Genomic DNA, 17,111 nt, shown 5'->3' with positions numbered 1-17,111 from the left:
ACACCTTGGCCGAAAGCCAACCGAATCCTTTCTCGCATGTGACCACGGAGGACATGTGTTTGTCTACATCGAGTATATCCCAGAATCGCAGACTAGGAGTGGGGAGAGAAGGCGCTGCATCAGACAAAAAGCTTTTGGAACAATCAACTCGAGATGCTTCACTCGTCGTCGTTCTCGTCGTCGAACAAAATTATATTTTATCGTAACCGAAAATACTGTTTACTCACAAAGCCGGGCTCCAATAAATCTCAGCGGAATCTGTGGCTTGAGGAGTGAGGTGGTATCGGATTCATGCGTGGGGTGGGCGGCGGATAGTCTTGAGGAAGAATTTGCACCTAGTTTCGTTCCAATCTTTGCCAAAACGTCGAGGTATTCCAACAACAACTGTATGAGGTAGAACTGTAGGGGTAGGGAAGAGTGTAGGATTTGTTTGTCCTCTTCATATAGATTTAGTCGGTAAAGTGAATGTAAACAGCGAACCTGTATTCCTACAATTCCGGCGAATTTGACTGAAGGGCGAGATGAGTGCTTACGTGTGGTTTATTGTAATGTGTTTAATTTAGATATTGAATTCAATATTACATTTAGGCAGAGATGAATCACGATCAATATCGAAAGATGTGGGGTTGAGTTGCAAAAATATTTAGTAGCAAACTTTCACTCTATTCTCACACTTAAAGTCGCTGATGGTTCTTCACATATTACGCAATCAGTCACTTTCTCCATATTAGTTATTGCAGATACACTTTGATTTCACGATTTCCTTGTGCCGGACAGGAAGGTTATCATTTGATATAGCTTATACCCTGGTTTACCTAGAGTGCGGGATAAACTCAATTCAGCTCAACAATTCGACACTTCTGTGATAGCATTCGCTTTGTTAGAATCAAATCGATGCGCCGACAAAGAAAACCAAAATAGGTCTTTGGTGACCGTTGACTAGTAAGTTGAAGCTCTGTTGAAGCTGAGGCCAACGCCCCCTCCTTCAGCCCGGCGGATACGAAAAAAAGTACAAAAGAAATACGAAAAATCAGCAGATATGATTTCTTTTCATTTCTATTTTCATCTGCAGTTCGATTGTCCTGAATTCGACTGATGGCGATGGCAAAGCAGCAGGACTTCTCCAGCGTGTGCGATAATATGCGCCTGAGACTATGTCACAGCCAACACAAAAGGAACCCCGTCATATAATGAAAAAGAGTTTTCCACTTTTCATCCTGTATCACGAAGATGGATATTTCAATAGAGTGAAAGTGTATCCTTTTTCTCTTCGCCTCGTTTCCACCGGCAAATCGAAAGCAGATGACAAAAGCCCGCGTCCAGTTCGGAATGGCCGATAGAGCTGCGAAAAAAAAAATGAACCGAGAGATGAACTAAGAAACGTGTTTCCTTTCTTCAAGGGGTTTAATTTACCAGATCCCGGTGGCTTATGTGGGTGACTTTGGTCTAGAATAACGTACAGTCATCGTCGTTGGAAGATGGTCAATTGGTGGGAAATTTTGCTTCTTCCAAGCCATCATACTCTATTAGGAACGAGTGTACATACATCAGATTTTACTTATTCACAAAATGGAAGCACAGACGTGGCATAAAAACGCCTCCGAGGGTTTCTAATTTCCTGTCCAGTAAAGTACCACAGGAGCCGGGTCTTTATGCCGGTCAGTACCGGAGGTCAGCTTTGTGAGTTTTCATTTTGGTTTGAACGAACTGTTAATGTTATGATGAAATAACTCAACCGACAGGGTGATACGGTGAATATGAATACTTTCATTGACTGGCCATGCTAGTCTAGCCAAATAAAGCCCTAATAAGTAGTATTTGCCTACATGATATGTGAAAATACTGTAAATCCCAAAATGTTTGACACTGATGTTGAAATCTAATTTTTTGAAATAAGAGTATAAATGAAAAGTTGTTGATCAAAACCCAAGATCATTTACTTATTGGTTAGCTGATGCTTATGAGAATGTCAATTCTAGAGAGTATTTATAAAACTACATGAACATAATTTGGTACTACTGAACTCCCGTTTACTGCTCCGAAAGCACCGAAAGTAGTGAAGAAAAACTCCGAAAGGAGAGCTCACTTCGATTTCTCAGCATGGCTTGAACCGATTTTCACAAATCTTGATTTAAATTAGAGTTGACATTGCTGGTTGTTTTGAAATTTCATCCGGATCCATGTCATCTAACATTACGAAACAAAACCGGTACGTGCTGGTACGGAAGCAAAAAACACAACACGTCTTAGAACGATGCACACAGTGTGCTTTGTTCAATTTCATTCAGGCTATGAAGAGAACTTCTGCATTTCTGGGTGGCGTCACCTCATTTGAGATGACACCGATTGATGGCACAGCAACTTAGGCTTTAATTTCACTGAACCAGAAGTGAAACCCTCACTGCGTGACAACGTGGAGTCACCAAAGAACGAATGAAAAACCTTTATTTCACACGGAATACTCAAATTTTCACCACACTGACACGATACGTGTTCACTCGTTTAGGGTTTTACCGGAAGTCTCAATAAAGAGAACGAAAACCAATACCTAAGCTAGGGTTTGAAAACACAACCGAGTCCACCAGCTCCGTAATCGCATGACCAGCAGTTTTCACTTGCTTGAAATAAACCAGAATCACGATGCAGCTATGATTGTCTGTTACTGGTGTGTGATTTTGGTAAAATACGGTGCTGCGGTTGAGAAAAATCTCAGCTATTTAACGATAAGTGCGATCGAAAGAATGCCAATGAAGTGATCTTTGCACCGAATCCTTTGGAGGGCCGAGTCTCATTGTACAAATTAAATCGGTTCGTTATTTCCAATAACCTCGATAAAGTAGATGTAGCCAAATTGGGTTCAATAGTGACTTGAAAATAATAACAAAAATAATCATTGACATCCACTCATTAAGCTGGTCGACGTGCTCTGATTAACTGTTGATTTTGATTCTTAGGTAACTAGCAGACCAATTTGGAACTATCGGTGATGGATTATAAGTACATATTATAAATAGCCAATACTTTTGTTTTGCTTGTTTGGATTAAATGTTTTCACACCTACCTGTTTTTAAAACTCGATGAATAAGGAGTGTATCGAAAATAAGCTATCCACAATTTTTTTTTCAAATTATGATAGAGAACGATATTATATTCAAACTGAAAATTGATTCTTTATTGTACGAAGCTCAACATGACCGTAATGAAAACCGGATTAAATTTAAGTTACTCCTTCACAAATTTTCGCACTTTTGATCGAACGCTCTTCATCAAGTTCCGGACAAGTGTTGCATCGCATTTTTGGACGCTCAAGCCCAAATTTTTTTGAACTCCTGCATGTTCCCAGCTGCCCTACCATTCTAATTCAATTATTCTTGAAGACCCTCTTCACGACTACTTAGTAACGTTCGATGAGTCGAAGTTAAAGGCAGTTTGGTGGATTGATGTTTTTCTCAACGAAAATTATACCCTTTTCCGCAAGCCTATTGAGAGTGGTTTTGGCATAGTGAACCGACGCTAAATCCGACCAAAACAGTGGAGATGTACTATGCTTCTTATATAAATGCAGCAATCTCTTCTGGAGACACTCAGATCGATAGATTTCTGCATTTACAGTTCCGGTAGTGTAAGAAATGGTTGACTTCAAACCACAGGAACATATTGCTTGCCATGCCAGTACCATTCGACCGAATTTCTCCACTTGAATCGACCTGTCCGCATCGCTCACATCTTCAACAAAGACGACAGTAAAGTATTGTGGACCTGGAAGGGGTTTTGAGTCCTCCTTTACATAAGTCTCATCGTCGTTCAAAATGCATGCATCCGCACACTGTAAAAGACGCGAATACAATTTCCGGGCCCTTGTTGCTGCTCGCTTCTTCTGTTCTACACTTTGTTTCCGGATTTTCAGCTTCTTGTAGGTCTTCAGGTGATTTCGCCGCTTGATACGCTGGATCATTCCGACACTCGTTCCTGCTCTTTTAGCAAAATCACGTATTGACATTGATTTGTTCTTCATGTTTAGAGATACCACTTTCTGGTCCAGTTTCGGGTTGGAAGAACCGGGTTTTCTGTCTCTTCCTGGTAGCTCATCCAAAGAATAGTGTTCTTAAAACGTATTAATGATGGATTTAACACTGGCATGATGAATTCCAAACTGCTTCGCCAATTTTCGCATAGTGATACCCTTCTCACTTAGCCATGTGTCCAAAACCTGAAAACCTGAAAACGCAGAATTTCAACCGCACAAACAAGTAAACAAACGAAAGGTTCTAAAACTGTATATTATGAAATTCTGCGAGCCAACACACTTTTTTTGTCCGAACGGAAAAAAAACATTCCGAGTTTATAGACATCGTAATAAAAATCCTTATTTTTTTACGTAGGACTACGTTTTTCTCCACAATGCTCACCTGAGTGCATTTTCAAAACTGCACAAAACGAGAGTGTAACGAAATTACTCCTGATTTGATTTCTCAATAACTATTCCCTGTTCGAGTATTTTCTTCATGCTCATAAAAAAGGATACTGCTTACAATTTGTTCGTGAAATGTGAGAGTAAGATATCTTGATAATACGAGGGTTGTTAGTTATTTATTTAGCCTGAAAATAAAAACAGTATTATATTTGATCGGAAATCGTTTTATTGTTTTTCAAAATATTCCCCTAGAAGATCAATACACCTTGCAAACACTTGAACCAATTTTCAAAACATTTTTTGCACTCTTCTTGAGGTACCCTCAAAACATGGTGCCAAGTCAGGACCATGCGGTAGGTGACCCATCAGTTGTAAGTTTTGGGTGCTCAAATATTCGGTTTGTTTGTTTGTATGAGAACTTGCATTATATCGTGATAAAGAAAGATTTCGCGTCTTGCGTTTATTTTCCTTATTTCACGAAAAACTTCTGACAAACAATCAGTATTGACGGTCCTACAATCCTCTAAAGCAACGGTAGCGATAAGTCCGTTTATACCGAAAATACAAGCCACCATTTTTTAAGTGCTTCGAGCGCAAACAGCTTCTGTTCGATTTGGTTCTTCTTGGAACACCTATACAGTCGGCTGCTGTTTAGTTTCGAGTTCATATGAGTAAATTCATGTTTCGTCACCTGCATAGATGCTATACACCAAATTTGAAGCATCACGATTGAATTGTTTTATCATTTCTTTGCACCAATCAACACGAGTCTTTTTGTCGTGAATACGACTTACTTTACTATGGGGTGCCTTTTCAAAATTTACCCTCTGAAAGAGTGATAAGTTTTTGATTGTGAATGTCTCTTGTTGTATCTAACGAATCAACATAATTTTTGCTACACGCCATCGGAAATATGATCACAATTTTATGAGAAAATTATCAGTTGTATGACATAATCTCAAATAATTCAAAATTAAACTTTTCTGAAATGTTTAGTATAAACGAGTATCAAAGGGGATAATCCATAAGGCGCGTTTGCCTTGCTCGTATTTTTAAAGCTCATAGCTCAGTGATCTGTGAAAGGATTTATATAGTCTAACTACCAACAGAATCGAAATTTTTCAACTTAAACGTGTATAGCAACATTATTGAAGTATTTCAATAGTACACTATTGAAAAACCTGTCTCATTTGACCCATGTCGACACCAGCCAATCAGAAAGCGTTCTGAGGAAGAGAACAAACTATCTGCTGCTGTACAGCAAATCGTTCGAGAAAAATGTTCCGAACAATGATTAATATCGTAGTGACTTCCACAGTTTCGGCCTTCTGAAAGGCAGGAATGAATCCCGTACAGCATCCTGATAGTTCCTTTCAATGAAATGGAAATCCAAAATGAAATAATCGACATTAAAATTCTCCCCCCATTAGTGAAAAATCTACAAACGAAATCACGTAACAAGAAACAGGGCCCGAGGTAGACCACCTGAAGTTCCGGTCCGAGATGTGTTGGCTAGTCGGGATATCTCTTATATGCTTCTTATATACCAGTACCTCAAACACATTAATATCCAAGTGTAATCTGATATACCTCGCTCAGAAAGTATAATCTCCACCTACAGGTTCGACACTAACATCCGCCCGATTCTCTCGATCACCGTCCCTGTCCACCATCTTCATTGGAACTAACAAGATCTTTTTTTGTCACTAACTTTTCGTTCCCCCTTCCCCCGTTTCTTCACCATCTCGATGGCAACTAATTAGATCTCTGTAGTTTTCAGACATTTTGTTTCCATACCCCCTATTTACCTCGGTTTCCACAATATTTACTTTTTTTATTTTTTCATCTCTTCGTAACATCACCATCACCGCCTACGGTCCTACGCTCCAGTCGATGACCAGCATGCGGGCCACCCGCCGGGCCTTCGTAGCCTGGGGGTGTTTCCCGCGGACCCACACGAACTGAAAGGAAGCGGCCATAGATAGCACCAACTGAAAGTCATGCAATATTCAATTCACCTACCACTGCCGAACGCCAGCTAAAAGCTTTTTCCAAAAATTCTAGACGACATAATCTAATGATACTATTCTAGTTTTAAGTTAGTCGTTAATTAAGATTAGGAAATACCCTTGGCATCTTAGAGCTTAAGCAGTGTGCCTAAAAATATATATTATACTATTGGACGTAACAAGAAACCTCCAAACAAAAATTGTATCAGTTTGGATTCTATTGCCACTGCGATGTATTGTATTCTGTGTCGTTTGTAAAACTAGTTTCACTTCCGACAAGAGCGATTACGTCACAGCTGCCAGTTGTTTGCATTGACGAAAAAAACAACGAAAAGAGGACAACGGTGGGGAGCATCACACAAAATCAGGCGTTCTAATGGCTCTAAAAGTTTTCTAAAAAACTATTAGGATTTCTTGCTCGCAAATCGAGGGAAAATATCCTCAGTTTAGTGCAAATCTAGAACATTTGTGCACTTTTCGCTGTGTGAAATTCACAGTAATCGAGATCAAGTGAAGCCTTCTTTGTTTTTGCGAAAAAAGGGAATGTTTGCATAATTCATACAATTGATCAACTGATTGATATTCGGAAGTGTTAAGGAACATTTCAGTTGTTTTCGTATTCACGACATCCAGTTATGTTATTACCCACCCGCCTTTTTTTTCTCCGGAATTCAGCCTAGATGCCGTGTGGAATCCGGCGGAAAAAAAAACTTAACCAAGAATAGATACACTGGGTTCCTGCTTCCATGTTATTACTTGTTTTAAGGCATTATAAATTGAATGATAAAATTCAACTATCGCGAAGATACGTTGATACACTTTTATTAACATAGATTGGTATAGAGGAAAATGCTACTCCGATAGATGTGAAGCAAATTCACCATTTTTCGCAGTAAATTATTTACTGAAAATAGTAAACAATCCAGAAGCGCGTGAAGTCTGTTGACGATTTTTATGGTGATTTTAAATATTTTTATATAATTTATAGAATAATTAATTCATGTACATTATCTGTTAAATAGAGCTTTTGGGTGACTTCAATATGTCACTACAATTAAACAACTATTTTGTCTAAATCTGATTCATTCCTTTATATTTTAACAGGCATTTTCACAGTCGACAATTGCTTACGATCGAGACGATAGAAACAAAGACAATACAGTGTAGTGAACAATAGCGAAATGGGCAAATACGATTTAACAAAGCCTGAAACTTGGCCTACATGATCAAATTCAATTTGTACTGATTTCAAGCGCTGCAAAGTTAGACCAGCAGCAACCGAAATTGAAATCTTGCTTAAGGAACGAATGCATCTGAACGTTAAAACTCCTAATACCAAGCCTAAAAAAGTTACGCGAAGCACCAAGCCTCAGAAAAAGTTGGAACGGTAACTTTGAGCTACCATAGCTCAGTTGTTACTTGACCAATTTCGATAAATTTTATAACTTCGAATTTTGTGAAGTTTGTAGATTATTTTAAGTATATCATTATTGACGATCGTTTAGAAAAAACTAATGAAAATCTGATTTTTCCCGTTCCAAGTTTTTTTTCAAGCTAAAAATGCGCCCTATCTGCGGCACCTGCATCGCGAATCGGATATTGAGAACTTCAACTTGACCGAGTTTGTTGTTTGTTGTTAGTCAACCGATCTTCAAAATTTGTTCACCATTGGAAAGGTAATACTTCCAGAAATAAAATGTACTGAAAAAAACGAAAAATAGGGTTGTCTACCCAAAGTTATAATGAAAACTGTAGATAGATGACCTAAGAAAAGGTGAGACTTTTCACAATGATCGTAAATATTTCGAAATTCAAAGCGATGATGTATATATTTTTACACATCATTCGATTACTAGTGATACCAGCTACAAAATTGTGGTAAATATACCTGAACTCTAAAAATAATTAGGTTTTTGTATTAGACAAAAGTTTTAAACAATTTTTATGCACAAAGCAATTGATAACTACTAAACTTCTGATTTTGTTTTAGGTTTGCCGTAGAATCTCAAAAAATAGGTAAAAGATCGAAAATTTTAAAATTTGCGAGTTAAATTGCATTGCACAGTGGTCCGGATCCACAATTTAGGGGAACAAAAACATTTGTGGCTTAACCTTATACTTTAGAGCTATGATGTCTTCAAAACAAATGATCAGTGAAGATAAGCCATATATCGATGTACATGGTATTAGGGTGGCTCTTATTATTGAGGTGATCCAAAACTTATTTTCCGGATGTGTTGAGATAGAGGACTGCATTCTTCGGCAAAATTGTAGATAAACTTATATCGAGCAGCTTTGCTGAGGACACGATAATAGTATCTGCAACGCTTTTAGTGTTACAGCTATTTTTAAAGAGCAACTTAGGGTGTTCCTCACAAAATCAGATAGTTTGCTCTAGCATTTATATATTTCTCTTTTCGTTGAGTATCTTTGAACATCTTTTAGAGTTTGTTAACACCATTTTTTTAATGACTGGCACATTCAGGTGGCGTTTTCTGAAACGAAGTTATTAACCAAATTAGTTCAAAACAGGTTATATTTAAACTGCTTTATTTAACATTTAAGCAAACGAAAAAAATCAGTTTCTTGTATTTGACAGAAAATATTTTCGAGCATGTTTATAAAAAAAGGCGGAGGAGATATTTTTTATTTAAATTATGTTCAAACATAGGGTTTTTTCATTACATGATGTAAGTCATTTATTAACTATATATAAAAATAAGGTATTTTTGTCTTCTAAAGTGTTTAATTAATTCAAGTGCATATTCGGGAAGAAATCGTTCTGCATTCTTCTGGGAATGCAGAATGGTGTCGCTTCTGTAAAATCTCTAAGGCCTCTCGGTGGTTGGAGTTTTATCAACCGTGCATTTTGGCACCTGCAGATCGTTCAGCATCCGTTCGGGGATGCAGGACGATTTATTTCTTTATGTTTTGTGCTGTTTTCCCACCTCACCCAATTCCCTTCCATGTTCCTTTTATTCTTCCCTTCCCATCAGGAAGTTGATGAGAAGCTACGGCAAGGCACAAATTTCCAAATAACTCGGGGAACATGCCACATGTGCCAATTAGTTCAAAATGCTGCAACCGATTGGTTGGTTGGTGCTAATCGCAAAGGCTGCTGCAAAGCCAATTTTCGGGGCGATTCCAGTTTCTTAAGTACCTGAAATAGTGGAACTCGCTTCACTGTGAAAAATTGCCTAACCGATTTGAGAACTGTTTTATTTTGTAGGTTACATTAGTTCAAGCAATAGCTTCATGTTTTTCAAAAATCAAACAAAACTGTTTGAAGAATACATTTTTTATATGAGAATAAGAGAGATATGAGAAAGGCATCATTACACCACTAGTTGGATAAAACCAGGTTTTACTTAATTTCGTGTAATTTTTTGTCCTAAATTCGAAATTCTACTTTTTCTGAATTGTTTACTAATAGAAAATTCAAATAATTTTCGAATTCTATACATTCCAAAATAATTCAAAGTTTGTGATATTTGAATTTTAATATTCTATCGACTATAATTGATGTCGTTTAGGAAAATTGAAGATATATGTTTTTGTTTTTAATTGCTTGTAAAACAAAAATCAAGCAATATTTTTTTTTAAATTGTAGTTGGTTTCTTTTGCCATGGGTTGGTATATGGAATTCATATAATTTTAGGTTCTATTTCTTATTGTACAAGACCATTGAAATAATTCAAAAATTATGTGTTGTCACAAAATTTATTTTAATAATAAAATACAAATTATACGTCTCTTTGAAACAGATGAAATCAAAACGGATTCCAATATTTTCACTTTGATTTGCAGAAACGTTGGAACGCAATATATATCAGAAAATTTGAAAATTCCGATCTTCTACCGATTTTTTGAGATTTTACGGAAACCTAAAACAAAAAAACCTAATTTTAGTAGTTATCAATTGCGTTGTGCATTAAAATTGTTTAGATCTTTTGTCCAATACAAAAACATTATTATTTTTAGAGTTTAGGTGTATTTACCAAAATTTTTAGGTTTTTCAGTGAAATCCAAGTTTCAGTTTTTTTGTAAATTTTGTTCATAATAAATTTCCAACTAAAATAATAAAAAAATATATGTCATAAAATTTCAAAGTTTTGATTTTTTTTTTGGCAAAATTTTCCCAATAATAGAAATTCTCTGTATTTGTAAAAAATTTCTTGAGATTCTTTGAACGGATATATAATTTTGGTTATCAATACATTGTTTCTGGTAATGATTCCAATATTTTGAATCAAAAAATGTACATGTCATCGTTTTAATTTTTGAGTTATATACAAACATGTGAAAAAAAAAATTAAAACTTCATATATATTTATAAATTCATCGATATTTAATGTTTTCTTTTGATTGGTAGTTATGGTAGTTGAGCGAAAATTGTAGCTGGTATCACTAGCAATCTAATGATGTGTAAAAATATATACGTCATCGCTTTGAATTTAGATATATTTACGATCATCCCTTTGCACATGGTGGACAATGCCATAGAAGTACGCGTGTATGACCTTCCCCCGCAGACCAGTGATGGAAAGTATGTCGCAGTACGGTGAAGTTCTTTCCATCGAAAGGGAAGTACGGTGGATTTTTTTTTGGGTGTCCGGAATGGCGTGCGAGTGGTACGTATTCAACTACGTAAAGCAATTCCATCTTACATCATTTGTGACGAGATACATCCGTGTAAAACGCTGATAACGTATGAAAATCAACTGGTTACATGTCAGTTCTGTGAACAACCTGCACACTACAGCAAACCTTGCACTGAAACTGCGAATCGACATCTTTAAACAAAAACAAGGACAACCGCCCAACAACGGAAACTAGAGAGCGGCGAAGTACTCCTGTTGTACCATCAAACCAACCAGCAACTGCAATTAATGCACTACAAGATGCATCTACAGCAACTGATAACCAACCCAAGAATGCGAATTACAAGGAAAACGAAGAAAAAACGAAAACCAACAACGATACCACCGATGCGGCATTGGAGAACGACACGAGCTACGGACAAATTCCCCCTCAATCATCGCAAGATAAAAATGGAAGCTCCTATCCCCCTAAAAAAAGGGTGACAACGTGATCCAACGGTGAAAAAAATATTTTATCTAATAAAAACATGGCTCATTTGGCCACGAAGAGCTTGTACGCAAATTGGCCTGAATAAAAAAAATTTATATAAAAAAAAAAACAGGCAGTTTCGTTTAGAACAAAAATAAGGATGTTTTTAGTCGTTCCATGAATAAATACTGTGAAACAAGCCTTTCCGGGATTTCAATATCGAATATTGTTGAAACATTCACTCGGGAAGTCCATGAGTTTCGTGGTGCATCCGAGCATCTTGAACCCGAAACATACTAAGTCGCGCGCGAATACATTACTGAAATTTATACTACCAAATGTCAAAGACATCATATTAACAACATATCCAGCTTTCACGTTTCCCGAACAAATCATTAGCAACATCCTTTTTTGTGAGCATGGCGCCCTCAGACGAGTTTGCGTCGAATCTCGTATATAGAAGTAGGGGAGAGCAATGTCAAAATCGTGCGCGCCTAAATAGCAGCACTGCGCACTCATACAATTGACATGATAAGTCGAATGTGATGCCGTGCGATGGCGTTGCTGAACTGAAAATTGATTTTGCTCCAAGCTGACAGTGTCTGCAAATATCATACTCCCGTGACACTTGTAGAGTGCGCAGTGGTATATACGGCCTCCAATAACAACAGTCTGTTGGACTAACATCCCTTCCCATTCCTTTGACGAGCTATGTTCGGGCCTGGCCGGCGCCGGTACTGATCAATGAATTCTGGGGTTACCAGAAGATGTACACTGAATGATACCTGCCCCAGGTCGGATCATCTAGAAATTCTCAGTACAATTTCAGGTAATCTCGATCTGTAACCAGGGATGATCAGTCAAGGTCAAGTCACATAAGATGGTGCTACACTGCCAAAAGTCGAACAAAGTTAATTGAAGCAGTCTTGTCTTGATAATCACGACGAAAATCGTAATAAATTATTGGACAAAAATGTTCACGATTCAATCACATTTCGTTTGCTAAGGTAAAAAATTATACTCGCAGTAAACAAAACAAATGACAGAATGATCTGAAGATGGTAATGGTTAAAAAGGTCAAACTTTAAGATGGAAACGTCAAATCCACCGGGTAACACTGAGGCAACACCAAGGGTAAATGCATAAAAAAACAACCTGCGTATTATGTCTAAGCTTTCATGAAGCCGTTCGTTTTGGAGAGTGACGAGTTGAATTCGAATTCCGATGGATGTCGCTAACTTCCGTTATCTATGTCCAGGCTGACCGGTTGTTGGTGGGTTTGATACTGATATAGTTGGTGTAGGTACAGCGTTCACAATTCTTAATTATAATTCTCCAGTGATGAAAATATTAATTCGCTGTATTGATCAGTGATACAATATGCCTGTGATATTTAATGTATGGAATATATCTACGGCTTACTACAATGATGATCTTGATTTTTTATCGATGCTGTTTACCATTACATAAAAATGTTTGTGAAGAAAATATAACATCTAAAATTACTTTTTTATTCAATATCATACAAAATGTAATAAACAATAAAATATCTAACACCACTTGCACACCCTGAAGTTAACAAACGCAAGCGAAAAATTTCCAATTAGAATCTATCAGATTGTTAACCTTCACTAAACTGATTATATTTGCTCTCGATTTGCATATTTCAACAGATAAGAAATTCTAAAAGTTCTCGCACTGTGAACGTACCGCAGCAGAACTGCTTCCTGTACGGATTGATTCAATACTGAAGTAATTTTTGTGAAGAGATTTCCTTTTACGTAGTTTCGTTTGCAGATTTTCACACATGGGCGGTTCCAACGGCCACAAAAATGGCAAAATAACATGCAGAGTTTTGATGTTAATTATTTTATTTCGGGTATTCATATTTCAGAGAGCGAAACTATCAAAACGCTGTATGGAATTCAATTCTGGCTTTCAGAAGGGCCAAATTGTGCAATTCTCTACGGTATCAAACACTGTTCGAAACATTTTTCTCGAGTGCGAAGCTGCCAAAAGCTGGCTTCATTTGCACTCGTTTGGTGCGAATTTCGCACTGCGCAAAGTGCACAATTCTAACCAAATTATACTAGATTTGCACTAAACTGATGATTTTTACCTCAGATTTGCAAAGAAGTAATCTTTATAGTTCTTTAGATAACATTTAAAGACATAAGAACGGCTGATTTTATGTAATGCTCCTCATTGTTGTATTTTTCTCCAATGCAAACAACCAGCAGCTGGATGACGCAATTGCTTGAAGCAATACTATCACTGTGAACGTCCCACAGCAGAACTGTTTCCTGTGCGGATTGATTCACTGAACTGAATTCTTTATAATGGAACGGAGCTCTGGATCTGAACCAAACTGAATAATGCACTTGCTTCACTTCTTTCTGCAGGCCATTATGAACGAAATATATTAAGTGTGTTGTTAACTTTTTATAACAACCCAGATCCGAGAAAGGCGTCATGAGTTTTATTCTTTCATTTTCGTTGATGGCAAACCTTTCAGGAAAATTTAATTTCGTATTACATGTGATTATGCCATGCAACTGAAAATGCTATCGAAAATTGTTGATCATATTTCCGATGGCATGTAGCAAAAAATATTACTCTCTAAAGGGTAAATTTCGAAAAGGTGTCCCATAGTAAAAAAAAGTCGTTTTTTATTGTCCACACCTTTGGATATGTTATGTGTTCCGTTCACAGTGCGTCTTTCGCTTCAAACAATTATGGAAAGTACATTGAAATATGAACAGAACGAAGAGAATATAGAAATCGAGATTTCTTATAATCCGCAATTACGGTTAAATCATTTAGTTCCATACCATTTTCAGTGTCTCTACATTTACTTGATTAAATATTAAATTCGATATTCTTATATTCATTGATTTGATTTTATCATATCGAATTTCAATCAGAATAAGTGTCGTCACTAATACATACAACATCCGATTTCAGTATGAGTGCCACCTAAGGCGCTGTAGGGATGGACACTTAAGCAAGTGGCAGATATACTTTGAGCGCCGTTCGCCAAACGAGAGGCAACCGATATATTTGGAATTTTTCTTATGGGTATAAATATCCACTGTGTTGAAAATCGGAGAAATGATAACCTTCGGCACTTTTGATACATTTTTATAAAGCTAATGACAGATCGTGTCGTCGCATTCATCTTGTCATGATGAGCATGCAGCGTGCTTCATGTGGGGTACAAAATATCTCGCATGTGTGACAAACACGGAAGTATCGTTACTTCATTTCCAAGTCAAAATATAAAATCATAATTGAAGCAGAAACTAACTCATTAAAATAATTTCAAGATATTCTAACTATTTTCAGATATTGAGTTTTATTGGGGCGTTACCAAGTTTTACTTACCAATCGACTATCTAAGGACAATATTGGCTTTTACGGAAAAAACATAAGTTCATTCGAGTGGAAACCCTTTGCTAGTTTGTATCGGTCATGACGCGTATTTCAGCGAAGGTATTTTTTAATAATCTGATGTGGATGTTTTTACAAGTATTATTAACATTGTTATTATTGAAGCTGACTGATGGCAGACACAAACAAAGGCCAACGCTGGAGCGGTCTTCATCGGTGCAAAACACCGTAGATGATGAATATTTAATCCTCTTTCAGATCCAGTGGATCAAACCGGAGGGAACTGGGAGGGGGGTGTTTTTCACCCACTTCAGACGGATTTAAGATCTAGGTATAGCCTCGACTCGGCAGTCCCGTGGCCATCCATCATCGTCTTGGACGGCAGCTGCTGTGTGAGCGCTCTTTCCGTTGTTTGCTAAGCGGGACCTTTCTCTTCTGCATATTTTGCGTCGCCTACTGAGTGCATCTTTTGTTCGATTTTTTTTAGTTCGGTTTTCCTTGAAGGGTGGCCGAGAGAACATTTCTGCCGAATTTCACATGCATGAGTGATTATTATTTTAATAATTTATTATGAAAGTTTGCGTCGTTCAAATTTTCGTTCAAATAACTTTGAAGATAAGATCAAACGTTCGGTTTTGTTTTCGACCGCGGTCATCGAGGAAAGTTCTTTGAAATTTAAGCAACTTCGAATAACTACGAAAGCTATCAGACTTCAGTAAGCTAACAAAGCTTTCAGATACCGTTGGACACAAATAATCCAATGTTCATCATCATACAGCAAAATCCCACCGCTCTCACGTGCCGCTGCTTATAACCTTTCTTATTAAGTGGATAACACTCTGGAGGGGTGTTAAAAAGAAAACTTTCCTGGCATTTTTCTTTTCCCAGAACCAGAATCCAAGGTAATCCTCTTTTACTTGTTTAGTATAGTATACGGCTTCGCTCGATATCTGGTTGGGGTGTGGTGCGGTGAACCCCGAAGAAAGAGCAGGATGCCTTCGAATTCCCATGGACCATGGAAGCCACTTAAAAAGGTATCAAACTCCAACCGACCAATTTCCCTCCGCACTGTGATCAAGCAGTGCCACGAGTATGGCAAGTTTGAAAAGGACGGGAAAAGTACCGAGGATGAAAAAACGTTTAATTTTATAATTGAGCCCCTTAGGAGTTTTCGCGCTCGGATTTCCCCACTCAATTGCTACTTCTGTATAAACTCGATAGCCCATGCTTCTATAGGTAAGGTAGGATAAAGCCTGGTCGCAGGAAAAAGGAAACGAATTCAGCGAATGTGATACCAATGATCCCTCCCTGAAGACAGTTGGAATTTGATGAAGGTAATTTAAATTTTTATAGACTTTCTTTTCGTAAGGCACTAATCTTGATTTTGTCTAAACTCGAACGGTACAAATCGAAACCAATTGGCATGGATGTATGTGTGTGTGCCTGTTAGAAATAGGGTGATTCACATAAGTTTCAACCAAGCTTTGGCGCTCCTTTTGTTAAGTTGATGGTCAGAAAATGAGTATTGACTTTTGGAGCTTTAACAATTTTGAGAAAGACTCCTTTTTTCGAATCCAAACTTTGGAATTTAGAATCAACAGTTTAAGTCATTATATATGAAATCATTTTATTCAACCTAATTTCAAGAGAATAACTTTAATTCAGAGTCAGGTTCAAATCATACCGTGTCAGCACCGTTGTTAAACGGCATGGTACTCATATTGATTGCTCAGATATGACGAACTATGTTATTGAATTTAGCTTCATCCGACTTACGGTTCCGGGACAGATTGCAGAACTTTTATTGTTTGCTGGCGATTGTTAGTTGATATGGTATAATGCACGAAATTGAATGTGGCGGTTTATCTTCTCACAGAGCTTCTTTGAGCCTTGTAGGCAGTACAGCTGTTCCATCAACGAAGGATCCTGAGTATCGTGAACACTATGTTTCTTATCGTATCAACAACCCGCCAAACCGGATTCTGAAACAATATCGAATGGAACTCGAGCAAAGAAGTGATATAGAGAAGATCTGTCTAAACACTCAAAGTGGATTCTGATGGATTCTGATGGACGACGAAACGTTTTGTTTGAAAAGTTTGTAAGAAATTTTTTTATTTGGCCACAATCTGCGGGTGCGAACAAAAAACTCATGTATTAGCTACAATTGAGTCTATAAATTCTAAGCTTTACATGAAAGAATACCAGCTAAACGGATTCTACCATTA

This window comes from Malaya genurostris, chromosome 1 (genome assembly GCF_030247185.1).
Source record: "Malaya genurostris strain Urasoe2022 chromosome 1, Malgen_1.1, whole genome shotgun sequence".
Taxonomy (NCBI): Eukaryota; Metazoa; Arthropoda; class Insecta; order Diptera; family Culicidae; genus Malaya; species Malaya genurostris.
This window is presented reverse-complemented; position numbering follows the sequence as displayed.